The sequence below is a fragment of the Pogoniulus pusillus genome, chromosome 9 (genome assembly GCF_015220805.1).
Source record: "Pogoniulus pusillus isolate bPogPus1 chromosome 9, bPogPus1.pri, whole genome shotgun sequence".
Lineage (NCBI taxonomy): Eukaryota > Metazoa > Chordata > Aves > Piciformes > Lybiidae > Pogoniulus > Pogoniulus pusillus.
Genome location: NC_087272.1, coordinates 8,121,720 through 8,138,027, shown reverse-complemented (window position 1 = coordinate 8,138,027; position 16,308 = coordinate 8,121,720). Strand labels below are relative to the sequence as shown.

The following is a 16,308-nucleotide window of genomic DNA, read 5'->3' as shown; positions in this document are numbered from 1 at the left end:
TTAGCTTTAGTTTATCACAGAAACACTCAGGTTGGAAAAGACCATCAGGATCACCAAGTCCAACCAATAACCCTACTCTACAAGAGTCACTCCTAAACCATATCCCCAAGCACCACATCCAAATAACCTTTCAACACATCAGTTATGGAGGGATAATTAATTGAGAGGTTATATTTTTTCCAAAATTAATATTGTTTATTAATTTTTATATTCAGAACTCTCACTGCCCCCAACCAGTAATTTTAATAATTGGTTCTTCACATGGTCATGGAAACTTTATACAGATAACAACATAGGATCTTGAAATAACTTGGAAAAATATATCAACATTAACTGAATTGAATTGAGCTGGAAGAGAAGGTTCTTGCAGCCAAATACTGCTTGCCCACTAGATGTACTCACGGGGCATCTTTCTGCTTATGGCAGAAGGCTATGATGAATTACAAGAGGCTTTAAGTATTTACTCACAAAATATTATTTTCTGACTCATGGGGCTAGCTACAGCCTCAGACAGTATCTAAACACTTTCAAGGAATTCTGTTACTGTTTTGTCAACTGCTAAAGCTTCTGATTCTTCCCAGGCTTCAGAGTGCTGGGAAATGAGGCAGACAATCTCTGACCTTATCTTTGCTCCTCTGGATGATCTGTGTATCTCCAGGACTTCTCATCTTTGCAGGAGACTTTCAGGTGTAGGCAGGATGTCTTGCAATGTGCAGTCCTAGCATGATGTCACACTGGCTATTCAGGCTGATTGTGTGGAGGCATTTAGAGCCTGTTCCTGGTAAACTCGAGGCATGCAGTTTCCAGGCAATTCAGCAGACCTAGCTTGTATCTTTAGCATGATGCTGCAGAAGACAATGGCAGAATCACTGCCGTAAACAGAAAGCAATAGCAGCCGGCAACGGCAGGCATGAATACAGTGGCAGAGTACACTGTGTTACCTGCTCAACTCTTTTATCAATACAGCCTGAGACTAATGGATCTTTGGACACAGAGTAGCCAATTAGAATGGCAGTTTTCCAAGAATGACCATATTAGGTGAAACCACAGGCTTGCTTTACCCAAATTCGGCAAAAGCATAGGCCTTGTGCAAGGCAAGCACAAACTAAGCATGTGTACCTTGTATGGCAGTAGGGCAAACATGGGCTTGCCCAGACATATTCCCCAGCTTCTCCTTCTGTGCTGGGGGAGGCAACCGTAGGAGGGGAGGGTAAAAGCCCTGGCTTCACCCAATGTGATGAGGCTTGGCAAAGTGCCATTCTCATTGGCTAATCTATGTCCAATGCCCCACTAGTCTCAGGCTGGATATTGATAAAAGGGATAAGCAGGTAGCATGGGGGCTGCTGCCTCATTTTGCATCCTGAATGTGCCTGGAGAGCTTATCACCAACAGGCTTTAAATGCCTGCATGTGATCAGCCTGCATAGCCAAGCGTGACATAGCACTGAGACTGCACATCACAAGACATCCTGCCTGCACCTGAAAGTCTCTTGCCAAGATAAGAATTCCTGGAGATACACAGATTGTCCAGAGGAACCAGAAGACAAGGCCAGAGATTGTCTGCCTCCTTTCCCCAGAAGTCTGGGAAGAATCAAGTCTCAGCAGATGACAAGACAGAGTTCCTTGAAACTGTGTTTGGGTAGTGACTGGGACTATGGCTAGAGCAGTGAATCAGGTAGTAATAATTTTATGAGTAAATACTTGAAAGCCTCTTCCAGTATAATATTTGCATTTGCCACTGTAAGAAATAAGTGATCTTGTTTTGCCTGTTCCCTGCATTTTGAACCTTGCAAATAAGTTTTCTGGTGAGTTTTAATGTTAATAAACAGTTTTCATAGTTATTAGCTATGATTGCCTGGATATCAAAATTAATACAAGTTATTAATTTTGCATAATCTATCACACCTTTTTTACCACGGGAGCAAAACAAGTCTAGGCAGGTCAGAGTCATTAGACTCAGTGGCTCCAGGTCCTTTGTCCTCTTTTCTGCAGTTCCTTATCCCCAAAACACAAGGAGGGAGAGCAGAAAAACATGCCTGGGTGAGCCAGTACATGTATAAGTCTATTTCAGACTATTAGGCCTACCATGACAACATCCAGTGTTGGTGACTGAACCACTTCCTTGGGCAGCCCATTCCAATGCCTGACCACTCTTTCCACTTTTTTTTTTTCCTTAATGTCCAGTCTAAACCTATGCAGTTGCAGCTTGAGGCTATTCTCTCTTGTTACGTCACTATTTACCTATGAGAAGAGACCAGCACCAAACTCTCCACAACGTCCTTTCAGGTAGCTGTAGACAGCCATGAGGTCTGCACTCAACCTCCTCTTTTTCAAACTAACCATCCCCAGCTCCCTCAGTTACTCCTCATAAGATCTATTTTCCAAGATCTTCACTGGTTTTGTTGCCCTCCTCTGCACTCTCTCCAGTACCTCCACACCCCTCTTGTAGTGAGGCGGCCAAAGCTGAACACAAAACTCAAGGTGTGGCCTCACCAGAGCAGAGTACAGTGGAACAATCACCTCCCTACTTCTGATGGACACAGCATTTCTAATCCAACCTAGGATGACACTGGCTTTCTTGGACACTTGGGCACACTGCTTCTTATATTCAGTTGCTTGTTGATTATTTTAAAGTTGGCAACTTTAATTTACCAGGTATAGTTTGAATACCTAGATAATTCATTACATTGAAGCCATATTTGCCTAACAGATGATAATTTTGCGCACTAGTACTGAAAGATCTCAACATATTGTGCTTAAATCCACATGCAATTCAATTTTCTGCTAAGATTTCCAGGTAGCAATCCACCTCCCTCTTTCTTTCCCATTACTACTGAACAAGTACTGCAAGAAACAGAGTGTTGCCCAATTAAAGTAGCAACATTTGTTTCTTTAAATACAAGAATAATCTTGGAAAAGACAATTAGGATAGTAATCATTACCAGACATCTGCTCTAGGCAATTTCTCTTTCCAAAGATATCTGGAAATTTTCCTGCATTTTAGAATGAAAATGTAACCATGGATGGTTGATTCCAGATATTCATCTGTATCTCTCAAACTATGAAATGCCACCTGCAAATACAAGGTGCAGTGCAGCACACTCTGCTTTAACTGATGGATGGAATTGGGAGCTGCAGTGGGGAGGTACCTGCTGTTCCAAATAGCTCCAAATGCATACCAGTTATCTAATGGCACTATGGAAAAAAAACCAAACCACCAAACCCCTCAATAAAATCTAATTAATCACAGATGAAATTAAGACTAATGACTGATTCCTATAAGGTAATCCAATTTTGTTTAAATTGACAAAGACAAATTGCCTAAACTTTATGTTGCAAATTAACATTCTGAAATAACTCCAGAACTTACTGACCTAGACGGTTTCAAACAGATGTAATTCAGATCAGCAACACTAATGCTCTTGTCAAGGGATTTATCAAGAACATTAAGCTCCTTGTGTAATAAGGAAGAGACATTCTCATTACATGTCCCAAATTAAACAAGTTGCTTCTGCATTTCACTATACTTTCTGTGCAACTGGGAAGAGAGTACCAGGCAAGGCACACTTGTCTGTATATGCCAGGTATTACAAGAAGTGTACTTGTGAAAGCTCTGAAACAGCTTGCAGCAGACAGCCTGCACCCCATCCTCCTCCACAGACATTCAGCAAAGCATAAGGAAAACATATCACGGGGCAAAGGTCTCCAGAACACCGTTTCAAACATGTTGGCATCTGGTGGGTTTACAGTTCCCACTTACTGTACCTAGATTATAACTAACTATGGGGTTTTCTCCAGATCTCCATTTGCTGACACCCTAAGGGCTGAAGTTGCCCTTCACGATAAGATGATGATTGATGACTCAATTTCAGTTGGGACGTCTGCCTCCCAGGTATTTCGATGAAGTTCTAAGGTCCCTCATCTAGGGGAGATGTTTCTTATCTCTTCCCTGCCTTTGTAGAGCTTCTGTAGAAGAGAACCTGTGATAACACCCTGCTCCTTTCCACCTGGTCACAGCAGCTGTAAGGTTACTTGTGTTTCATATCTGTCACTATCCACCCCAGTTTCCAAAATATTTTTCTTCAACTTACTAGACCTAATCCACACTTTCAAATTTATAGCCTATTTGAAGTAATATTAAATGTGAATCTGATGGAGAAATCTGAAAGCTTATACACCTCTAAACTCAAGATCTTGTTTTAAGACTGCTTACAGCTTCATTTAACTGTAAGCATTCATATAATTTAAGATACTGAAGTCTTGACCTGCATTTACAATGTACTGATGTAACCCCAGAGTAGCAGTACTTACACCAGCACAAAACCAACATACATCCTACCAGAATTCACTGTTACTGACTTGATGCTTTAAAGTGTTTGTTCTCCCCACCCCAGACTCATTGAACTTATTGTTTTAATAATTGACATTAAAAAGCTTGAACTTTAAACACTACATTAAGCACACAAGTAACACAATCCACATAAAAGACAAAAGGCATTTCTTATTTCATTACATTGACTTTTCCTTAGATGTATTTAAAATACCACATCATCAAATGTATGTGAGGAGACCACTTACTGCATGAACAATTAAACAGCTTTCTCTTTCTTCCTTTATAGGCAACTGGCTACCCCACAAACCACTTGTCCAAACAACCTGTTGGACTACTTCCAGGAAGCACAGAGGCATTCACCAACATTTCAAAGGCTGTAATTCCACTTTCAACGTATGTTCTGATTCATCCAAGAACAGTCAAGAAACATTAAAGAACAATCTCATCTGAAGCTAATTACTGGCAACTAACTCAATGCTGCCTATAGAACTCATCATCTTTGATTTTCTTTATTGAAGAACAATTTCATCAGTTCCCACGTTTCTCAAAGTGTTTCTTGAATGGGTTATAATTTAGTGGCAAAGAATTCCAAGTTTCTTTAAAAAAAAATGTAATTCCACTGTCCCGTTAGGTTCTTCATAGTGGGTCCTGTTTGGTCATAACTCTTTTGACATAATGACTGATTGAAATGGAGGAAAAAAGAACTAGGAAAAAAAAAACCCACTGCTGAGCTTATAACAAGTTGGAGGCTTGGTTTTTCTTGATTTTTTTTTGTTTTGTTTGTTTGTTGGTTGGGTTCTCCCCCCCAGAAAAGAAAGATTTTTCCAATTAAATATATTTTATGGTTTAATTTCCCAGCCTGATTTACAGAATATGTAATGATTTTTTTTCCTCAGAGAAAACACTGCTTATAAAAAAGAAGTCTTGCAGATATTTTACAGACAGAGAACTCAGGCACTTTGGAATTCTGTGGCAGAAAGGGGAGTTTTAGACTGGTCTCCAACATACTAGTCTGGTCTTCACACTACTAACAATCCTTTCCTACTGCTGTTCTCAAACAGCAGCTGCAATAGCTTCAGGCTAACCACATTCTGGCTGAAGATGTGCTGGAAACCAGACTGATTAAGCCAGTGGAAAAATTGCTGAAGAGTTTTCCCTAACCAATGGTCAGGTTTTTTTTAGATCCTCCCCCCACAGAAATATGCTGGACAATGTATTTAAATTTGTTACAAATATTTATCAAGCTCTCAGATTCAATATTTTGTTCAAATAAAATAATAATTAAAAGAAGATTAATAATACCCAAAGATTATACAGATCTGCAGTGTTCTGAATGTCTCATTTTCCCTTGGTTGATGTATTTCACTTGAACAAGGAATGATTTTTGGTGTAACTGGTGAGACAGGATCCATAGGGATAACTTTCCTCACCCAGATGGGAAGTCTCAACAGACCACAGACTTACTACTGTCTCCTACAGAAAGCATAAAGAGGAAGCACTCCAAGAAGCACTGGATGGCAGCAAGATAGGCTTTAAAACATTCTGGAACTGGCTGTTCCTCAGTATTTAGTCTATATCCTGCTAACCCACAATTCTGTTGCTGAGACATATCAAACACCTTGTTTTCTAAAACTGAGGTCACACCAGAAAAGCTTTTACACTAAGATGATACTTACATCCTTACTCTTTCACATCTAGAGGTATATACCTTCCATAGAGAAACAAACTGAAATCAATGCCTTATGCCTTTCCTCATGCCATGCTCACCTCTCATGTGTTGAATCAGCCACACTCTTGTCCTTCTTCACCTACCCCAGCTTTCCCTTTCAGCAATCCCAAATACTGTGGCTTCTCCAGTTTGCTAACCCTCTCCTGTAGTCTCATTGCCAGTAATATGGTGTTGCCATTGTCTGTAACAGGCCAAACATTGCATTTTATTCTGCATTATGCAGTGTGTTACCTCCTTTGGTTATACAAAGCTAAATTGAAGGCTAAAGCTAGAACAAATGACAGGAGTCATACTTTTAGGTAACAGATGACAATAAAAAGCACTGCTTGGGATTGTAAACCAAAAAAGCAACACAGAGGGCAAAGGACACAGAATGCCCCCAGAGGTTCCAGAGCTGTAAGCTACTGGCAACCAGTGGTCAGTGACTAGCCAGGAAAGGGATGAGTTCATGAAAGCTGGGTAAAATCATCGGTAGAGATACCCAAGAGAGCAAAGAACAAGTCTCAAACATACATCAAAATACTCATATCTGGTAAAATCAAATGCAATGTGGGATTACAGAACAGGAAATCATGTGATGGGTGCAGACCATGTTAGCAAACATTTTAAAATGCCTGTGAGAGGATGCTAGAGCAAAGAGAATGACCCCCCAGAGATAGAGTCAAAATACTTTCTGACAACTCCTCAGAAAATTCACCTTCTGCTCCAACCAAAAGCACTGATCTTTAGACCCAGTGTGCCAGTAGAAGGCTTAGGTACAACATTAGAGAAAGGGACACGTAATAGAAAATGTGTGTAAGCATCATTTTAGCTACCTTTACTTTGGAGTAGAAGTGGCAGTGTTGTTGTAACTGGAATAATAATAGTCCTCTGATTAGACTATTAAGATTTTAACAGTACTAATGGTAAGTTCCTGGCCTCTTATACAAGGTATGGGATTTTTTGACTACAAGGAGATCTCAGAAAATTGGTAAGAATTCAATGAACCTATTCTGTAACTGGGACATAACCATTTCCTAATAATAATCTGCTCACTGTTTCATGACACTTAGATTAGCTCTTCTTTGGAGAACAGGTAAGAGTGTTCTTGAAGATTCAGAGTATTGAAGAGGCAACAGTACAAAGAACATGATACTTAGAGGAGTACACCAGCTTCTCTGCAGCTTTAAAACCACAGAGATGATGATATTTCACAAGTGGCAGATTTCAAATCAATACAAAGCACCAACTTCAACAGCACTAAAACCCCCCGGCAAATGACACATATCACACAGCACCATTAACATATGGTGCTCATAAGCTATACTACTACCAGCTCGTATTTGGAGAGGATATGGTTATGTTCTACGTGGAGTTGTCTTGTCTTAAGGTATCACACACATGGATTACAGTAACAAGATCCACACCTGAAAGAAACAATTAGTCTCCTGGCCAGCTTCAATTATGAGCGATGGTAAAGAATTAATGCTGTTTCCAACACATTCAAGCTACATCAGAAAGGACTTCACAAATTCCTCAAGTCTACACATGTGAACAAATGTCACAGACTGAAAGAAAGAGGTCAGCCTAATCATCTCCCCATAGCTTTTTTTGCATCAGCTTTTCTTTCTTTGAGGCTGAACACCATTATTCACTTTTCCATTCTCCAGAACCTTTCAAATAGGGTGGACTATCATCCCACACAACACTTGGGAAGCAATTTTAGCAGAAGAATCTAGCCAAATCTAGCACCTCAGAACTCAGACCCTGTTTACTAAGTCAAATAATAAGTGCCATTTTGCCAGGATTTTATACCACGTATCATGTGCTGCCAATTAAAATGTCTCAAAACAGTGGAATTCCTGCAGTTGCACGAATATTACATTTCATATAAGAACAAGGAAGTTGAATTCATAAGTAAGGCTGTTGAAAACCCAGAAAATAAGGATCTACAATCCCCAGATGTAATAAAACCCAACTTCAGTGAAAATACCTAATACAAGTTTTAGTTCTGATTTCAGAGTGGGAATTCTAAGCTTTGGAAGACTTGTGTGTTGTGGTTTGTTCAGAGGGGTGTTTTTTAATACAACTATTTATTGCAGAATGAAATAACCTAGAAATCACTCACTTTGCTTTCACCTTTTGTTGTTGAACTAAGGCACAAAAATTTTGCCAGCTAAGGGCAAGATCTTGCATAATACAGTTACTCTGGGGATTGCAAGAGGCTATATTAAATTCTCCCAAAAGGAAGGGATTTGTATGTTTTGTAGAAGCATGAATATAAAGCAAAGGGAATCGCCTAAGAGTTGATATTTGCCCTGCTCGGTCTTGTTCATCTTGTAAACTAAATGCAGTAAAAGAACAAAGGCTATTTTTAATTTTTAAGGATCATTTCTCCATCAGAGCTGCTTAGTTTATTTTCCAATTGGTGAATTGGGATTGAAGAAGTTTCTGTCCTTTATCTTTACATTTGGCTTAACTTGTCTCTTTTTCAACAGCGCAGTATCATATCCATGCTTTATGGTGCAATTTTAATGCAAGATAAAGTCCTGAACTCTGCTTGCTGAAGGAAAGAAAATGTTCCTAGATAATTGCTAGTGAAAAAAATGTGAAATAATTTATATACTCCTTTATGGGAGCCTTTGAGGACATTTTAAGATAACAAATACTTTGAAGAGTTTCAGTATACACTAAAAAAAAAGCCACCCTATAATTTATCTGAGCCAGGAGATACTTTTAAAGGTGTCAAGGGTTAGGGCTGAGGCAACCACTAATGAGTCACAAATGCTCTTTATTAATCCCCCTCCCTTTTCAAAATGCAAGATAAACGGAAGAAGGGAGAAAGACTTGTCGATTGGAAAACAAAACCCTAACAGCTTTAATGAAAGTAATAACTACAAAATTAAATATATATGAATATATATATATATATGTGTGTATAACTAAAGCTAATAGTGAACCAAACCCCCTGATGACAATTAGTGACAGTCACCGCTGACGCGGTGGTCAGACACTGAGGAAATCCCAGACTGGACTCTGCAGATGGGAACTGGATTCAGAAGCTCATGGATCAGGATGAAAGGCCGAATGGACAGAGCTCTCCTCAGATGACAGCCTTTGAAGAAGGTAGCCTGATCCTTGTGATCGCTGAGGTTTACACAGAAGGGAGGTTGTAGCCTGGCGGGGTTTGGTCCCTCTTCCCAGGCACTCAGTAACAGAACAAGAGGACACAGTCTCAAACTGCACCAAGTCAGGTTTAGGCTGGACATTAGGAAGAAATTCTTCACAGAAAGAGTGATTGCCTACTGGAATGGGCTGCCTGAGGAGGTGGTGGAGTCACCATCCCTGGAGATGTTTAAAAGGAGGCTGGATGAGGCACTTAATGCCATGATTTAGTTAATTAGAAGGGTTAGGTGATAGGTTGGACTTGACAATCCTAGAGCTCTTGTCCAACCTGGTTGATTCTGGAATGAAATATCTCACTGATAAAGTTAGGGTCACCACCTTCTCCCCACAGGTGTGGCCTTTTACTTTCTGCACCCCCAACATAGTACACAAGGTTTAGCAGCGGCTTTGGCCTGCATATTAGTCCTTGGTACAAACTACAAACATTAGAGTTATTGCTGCTAAAAGTGGATGCTGTCTGCAAAAATATGCCATTAGTTTCAGAAACTGCAGTTACTGAGAAGAGACTGAGCTGAAAAGTAAAATCACTGAATAGAGGTTTGTTCTAATTCAAGCCAGGACATTAGGAAACCAACAACCTATGCAACAATTTAGTAGGAGCTGCTGAGTGCCTTCTTCTGGAGGGGGGGGGGTGGTTTGATTAGGGTCCTTTATAATCAGACCATAGCTATTTCAGACCATTGTACAAATATCTCTACGAATTTATTAGACCTACCTCTACATCCTTTATCTATGCATGGGGATAAAGCAAAAGAAACTTTAGAGTACTTCATTAGTAAACCATGTCAGCTCTGGAAAAAAGGCAGTCGTTAATTATGCAGTTCAGTCTCCTGGGCTTTGTTGATTTGTTTTTACTGAGTAAATGTATTGATGATAATGGAGAGTCTTTAGACATAGGAAGTATAAAATATGAAAGAATAATCCATCACAAAGAACTGAAAGAAAAACAAAAATTGTGCTACTTATGAGACTTTTACTTTTTCCTCCCTATCAAGTGGCATACACATAATCCCTATTCTTCAGGAATACCTCTGTGAGTGAATTTGAAGGAAAGTAGCCCAAATTTGTCCTCACTGGCATACATTGATGTGCTTCATCTACTATTTAAAAATATTGGTGACGAAACTTAGCCAAATTAAGTCTGTTAGATGCAGGAGAGGCTCTCAACCACCCCTTCACCTTCCCCCTACCCCTCTCAACCTTACTCCAGTCCCAAGGAAGAATGGAGGTTCGGCCAGGGGGTTAGGAAGCAAAGTGGGTTAGTCCAAAATAGAGGGTGAGCTTAGAGAGATGCAGTTCAGCCAGCAGCCCAAGTGAGAGTGATTATCTAATGCTTTTATTTCTTGTTCCTATACATCTCAGCAAGCCTGTGAGCAAAGTAGACATCACCACTGTTTTCTTTCCACAGCCCGTAATCTAGTTCTCCTCATCAAAACATTCTGCTTCAAACTAGCACAATCATAATGATTCAGGAAGACTTCTGGGCAAGTTCCAATTTATCCTTTTGTATCCCTTTGTCAAGCTCACACACTAAATACATAACATCACGCAGAGAGTTAAACCACTTGAATCACAATTAGTGAGAAGGCTTTCACAATTCACACTACTGGACACGGTATGTTCATGCAGTTTTTAAAGATTAAATGTTGTGGTACACCTTTGCCAGATATACTTTGAGAAAAGATAACTGCTGCAGAAAGAAGGTTAGCTACAGAAACATCTTGAAACCTCTTTGCCACTATGTTATGACCTTTCATAAATTAAAACAGTGTTGTTTAGCAGCCAATGAAAACATCTGTACAGAGGACAAATAAATTAGCCTCTACTCACATGCAAAGATGATTAAAATCAAATTCTGACATCAATAATTGATCCCAGGTGTCCCTCTGTGCTTTGACCTGTAACTATCAGTTGTCACTGATGGAGTTAGATGGTTAGAAACCTAGAAACCCTTTTTTTTTTCCCAAGGTGACTTGGCAAGTTTTTAAAAGCTTTCAAGAGTCAAATCTAGGAATTCATGCAGTACATATCATTACTGTAGAAACCACAACACTTAAACACTTTCTCCAAGAATCTTAAATTACCTGAACCTGGAACATTATCGACCATGAAACTAGTGACAGTTTGGGGATAAGAGCAACTGAATTCTTTTTCCTTTGGATACTAGCCATAAAACCAAGGATTTTTGTCATAGTTTAGAAACAGACATTGGAGGTACATTGTAAAGTCAACATATACTTTAATCATTCACATATTGTGCAGATCTACAATTACTTTATTGAAAGAAAAAGTCTGTTGTCTTAAAGTACCTACAGTTTAACAGTCAAAGGAGAGTAATGACCAAGTACTATGGGTCCATAACAGATTTTCTTATTTCTTGAGCTCATTTGTTTATTTGTATCATTTCTCCCTACTTTAAAAGAAAAAATAAAATAGGCCAACCTAGCATACATGGGCTGCTAACACCTTCCAATGAAACTTCAAAGGGCAACCCCCAATCATAAAGAGAAGGGAGAAGAGTAGGAAAATCCATAAGGCAGCTCTGCTTTTGAGTCAGCAATGAGTAAGAACTGCTCTCAGTTTGACAGTTTGTATTAATAGAGACCTATAAACTGATTACTAGAATAGCAATAAAAATGTTACTGGACATCAAAGGAAATTATACAGATTACCAACCAACTATCAGAATATCTCTTTTACTATTCACACTTAGATGAAAATTGGAATGTTAACTCAAGGCTACATTTATCCTGTTAAGCAAATGGAACTTTCTCACATAAATAACGTGTGCTATTTATCAGATATGAACAAGATGAAGCAGCATTGCTTTAAGTACTTGTTTTCTAAGTAAAAATAAAGATTTACCAAAATACAAAGAAAGCTGGATACTATCAAAGGTCATGTTACATTAAGATATTCTGTTTTAAAAGGATTTGCTTATAAGATTCTCCATTCTTTGGTTCTACTACCAACATCCAGTTTTGAATTCATGGTGCATAGCTGTAGCCACCGATTTTGGGGTAATGCATCCAAGAACTGCATGTTGTTGTTTGGGCTTGTATTTGATTCATTTTTTCAAAGACTATGTTCTACTAGTAGATACATTACTCTGAGTCCATTCTTGGCTAGGTTTTCTTTAGGACTCCACAATAAAAGCAAGTGCACCAAAAGCAAGTGTAAGCAGTGGTGGCCTGTTGTTGTGAAGATCTATAGCCTTGCTGTAATCACAAGCCTCAAGTAAAGTCACAAGTCTAACATATGCAAATGGTTGATTGGCTTCCAAGTGGAAGCATAGGAGCAACATTTCTCACTAGACTTCTAATTAGCTGGACAGCCTTTCTCAGCAGGGCTCAGCCAAAGAATAAAGGGTTAGAACCGAGCACTTCACCTCTCTTAAATTCCGCTATAACCCTCAACCTAACACAAAAACACAAAAAAGGAAAACGAAAAACAAACGAGCAAGCAAACAAAAAGATGACAGTTGTGGAACTCCCAGGAAAGCAAGCAAACAATCTCTTTTTTACTTGATATATCACAGAATCATTAATGGTGGAAAAAAACCTTCAAGACAATTGTTCAACTGTTCACCTAACACTGCCAAGCCCACCATTAAATCAACTTGTGTCTCATATTTCTCCCTTTGCCCATTTGTCTCTTCCACTTGGGCTGTAAAACACTTCAGAGAATACAATGAATGTCTCCCTCCTAATTTTATTCACAGTTCCAACACACCATGAGGCAAATCACCACCAGCATGACAGCACACTCATTAGGAATCAAAATCAAGATTCTTGTAACCACAGGCAAAAACAACAGATTAAAAAAAACACCTTTGAAGCTAACCCAGCAAAGAAACTGGGTCCACATGATGACCTTGGTTGCAACGCAGGTCTCAGGTTCATTTTGCAAGTGCATCGCTTATTCATGGCATTTTCTCAGTCTGTAGCTTAGAAATAAGAGTTTGTAGAAATGAGCCTTAAAAAGTTCTTTCTGCTTTATGAGGAAGCCTCAACAGTCTTTTCTGGCACAAGAAAAGCACACATCTAGAAAAACACATCCACCGAGACAAAAATTACAGAGTTCAGCACACAGTAGCACTGGAGTAAGACTTACCATCACACCATGCTTTCTGTTGTTATACTGCTAGCTAAGGCAATTCGTAGTTTGTCTTGTTTTTCCTAGAATTCTTCACAGGAAATATGCATCCCACTATGCCTGGGAACAGGAGGCTGAAACAAGCCAAAATAGAAGATAAATAAGGCTCCAAATCAACAGCCAAAGGCAAAAGAACTAGAGCTTCTAAGCAGCAAAAATCCCCAGTATTTTATTTGTGATGAGTGTAGTCAAGGTGCTTAGTTAATGTAGAGAGAAAAAAAAATGCCCTGTTGATGAGTGAACATTAATACTTTTGACATGTCCTTTCGCCCCAAAGGCCACATACAAAAACCTTGCACAAGCATTCCAGAAGACTCTAGCGAGCAATCTGCCACAGCAGAGGTCACTGTGGCTTATAGATGTCCCTCTAGATGGAAACACTTTCTGTTCCTGCAGTAAAAGTATAGGGTAACACATGGATTTAAATTGCCTCAGCAGTTGTGACTGAGCTGGCAGTTTCTAGACTCTTTTGCTTTTCAGCTCCAGCTGAAAGTTCATACAAAGAGGTAGATTTTCATGAGCTAATTAAAATCTTGCTGGAAATGAGATTTTTCACATATTTCATCAAGCTTAAAAGCAGAGCGTTTTGTTTTGATTCCTGGATAACATATAGTCTTTTCTTCTACCAGTTCTCATCATTATCCATGCAGAAGTCCCCTACAATTACCATCAAATTAAATTAATGCCACAATCTTTATGCTGTGATCGAAGTATGTGCAGATGTTGAGATTATATGAGGCAAGGACTGCAAAAATGGGATGGTGGCTGAAGGAAAATCATAACACTAGGAAGTAAACCTGGTTATTTACAACCCAAAGTAAAAAAGGCTACTGCTCTCAAGATACTATCCTTTCTATAAAATTTAATTTAGTCTTGATTAATCTTACCAAAAAAAAGGAATATACTGTAAGTCTCTTAAAGTTATTTCTCTCCATTTTTTGCCTTCAGGGAAAAAAAAATCAACTAGACAAGTATTTCTTTTTTAAAGTCATATTCCTCTGAATAGTATTCTCTAAATTAAATCATTCTTTAACCTTTACAGCCCACTGTGTAACTATCTAGGAGGCTCTAATTGCATGTTTCAGTAACTGAGGACAGAACTCTTCCACTGGAGTTCATTTTAGCCATTTTAAAACTATTTCTTTTACAGCCCAAAAGCCTGCAGTGTGGCATGGAAGTATTTAGCACACACAGAAGAGTTAGGTAAAGCTATTTTAGCCTTTTTCCTTTTTAGTGTGTAATTGTTTTCAAACTCTTGACAGAGTTAATTAGACAGAAAGAAAATTAAGAAAAAAAAAAACTGCACTGGCATTTAGTATTCTGAAGGCCCTGTTCTTAATTTCCTCCATTCTTTTATGTAATAGTTTTGGTTAAGCCTCCGGATACGTGGTAAATTGGACCATTTCAGTCCTTCCTCTTAATAGCTTTTCTTGTAAAAATGTCCAGTGTGAATAAATACAATAGGTCCCACTAGTGCATAAGGTATTTGGAGGGGGAAAACAGAGCAGAAATTGATTAAAACACTGTAAAAATCTTATAGCTCTAGAGAAAAGAAAAGGTTCATACAGCTCTCTGCTCATCTCCCCTGTGATGCACTGTAATTGTTTAAACCCACCAAGGTGTGCACAGAGAGCAAAGTAGTGCTGGTTTCTCTTTCTTTTGGCTCGTTACATGTGAGATGGAACTAATTCTTGAGAAGCTGTGACCAGATAGGTGGCCAATTACTGTACATGTCTTTTAGAACAGGGGGGCAGCTTTGCAGGACAGGCAAAGAACAAGAAACAGCTTCCCACAACTAGTGGAGGGAACAGGTAGACAGCAACCTAACTCTGCAATGTAACTCTTCACCACAGTCGAATGCCAAGAAGTTGATATGAAATTAAAAATTTCAGATGGCAACAGGAGGTAAGTCTCATGGCTTTTCTAAATAAGCCCCTAAGTGTTTTCTATTGTCAGGCTAACATAGACAATGTTAGCGCACCAAGGACAAAAAAAGAAACTGTATGTGCATCTACAGTAAGCCAGAGAAACAATGTAATTCTCATGGGCTCAGGAGCCATCCCTGCAGAGAACACATCAAAAATTTACACTGATAAAACACAGGTTATTTTCCCCACTTTTAACCTCTGATTTCCTCCTCCTCCAATGACTTTTTTTTTTAACCTCATCCTCTCCTGCCAGCCCCAGTAAGTCCTTACTCATCTCCTTTGCTTTGTCTATAAACATCCACACAGCTGTTAATGCATTTAGTTACTTGGGGTTTTTAGTAGCACTTCACCTGAAGAGGTTACTGTCTTCCACAGCCTGCTGCTAATAGAAGTTACCCTCCCACTGATTAGCCTGTAGGAGCATTCTCCAGCTACTTTCAATCAACATGAGACAGATTAGTTTCAATTGTACTTCTTTGGTAATCAACCTAGCCTAGATCCTTTTTGCTTAGCCAGGTGAGGGGTCATCCACATGACCAACTCAGCTGGCAGCTGTGAGAGGATGAAAACCTCTGGGAGGAAGGATATGATGAGCAGCCAGTAACCATCATGCTTCTTCCAGCTGCATCCACAGCTCTCCCTCTTAAAAAACACTCCTGATCCCACTTGCAGAGGGTCATGCTTTCCTCCGCAGACTAACCAAACACACAGTCTTAACTACCAGGCTGAAATTTGAGATCAACTCCAGTACAGCTCTTCCTTATGCTGTCCCAACTGCTTTAGTAGTCTCTGAGGACCTCCTCTGGCTACAACTTGGCATTTGTAGGCCATCAGTTTTCTCCTGTAATTGTGTACCATCAATACAATTTGATTGTTCTTTTTCCTAATGCTGTGTCCTCCCCCAAATTCCTGTAACTCTGCTCTCGTCCTCCTCTTCAGTCCTGTTCTAGCTAAACTGCATCAAGTAAATGAGATCATTCAAATGTCTTCACACAGCAG

The 16,308-nt window shown here is 39.3% G+C and overlaps 1 long non-coding RNA gene across 5 annotated transcripts in view; it reads right to left on the bottom strand.

The window, feature by feature from the left end:
- Positions 1-16,308, bottom strand: part of LOC135178021 (uncharacterized) — a 146,434-nt gene that overhangs the window by 70,675 nt on the left and 59,451 nt on the right. For all 5 annotated transcript variants that reach the window (XR_010303317.1, XR_010303319.1, XR_010303316.1 and 2 more), the window contains one exon: positions 13,340-13,455. This is a non-coding gene — a long non-coding RNA (uncharacterized LOC135178021). The remainder of the gene's footprint in view (positions 1-13,339; positions 13,456-16,308) is intronic.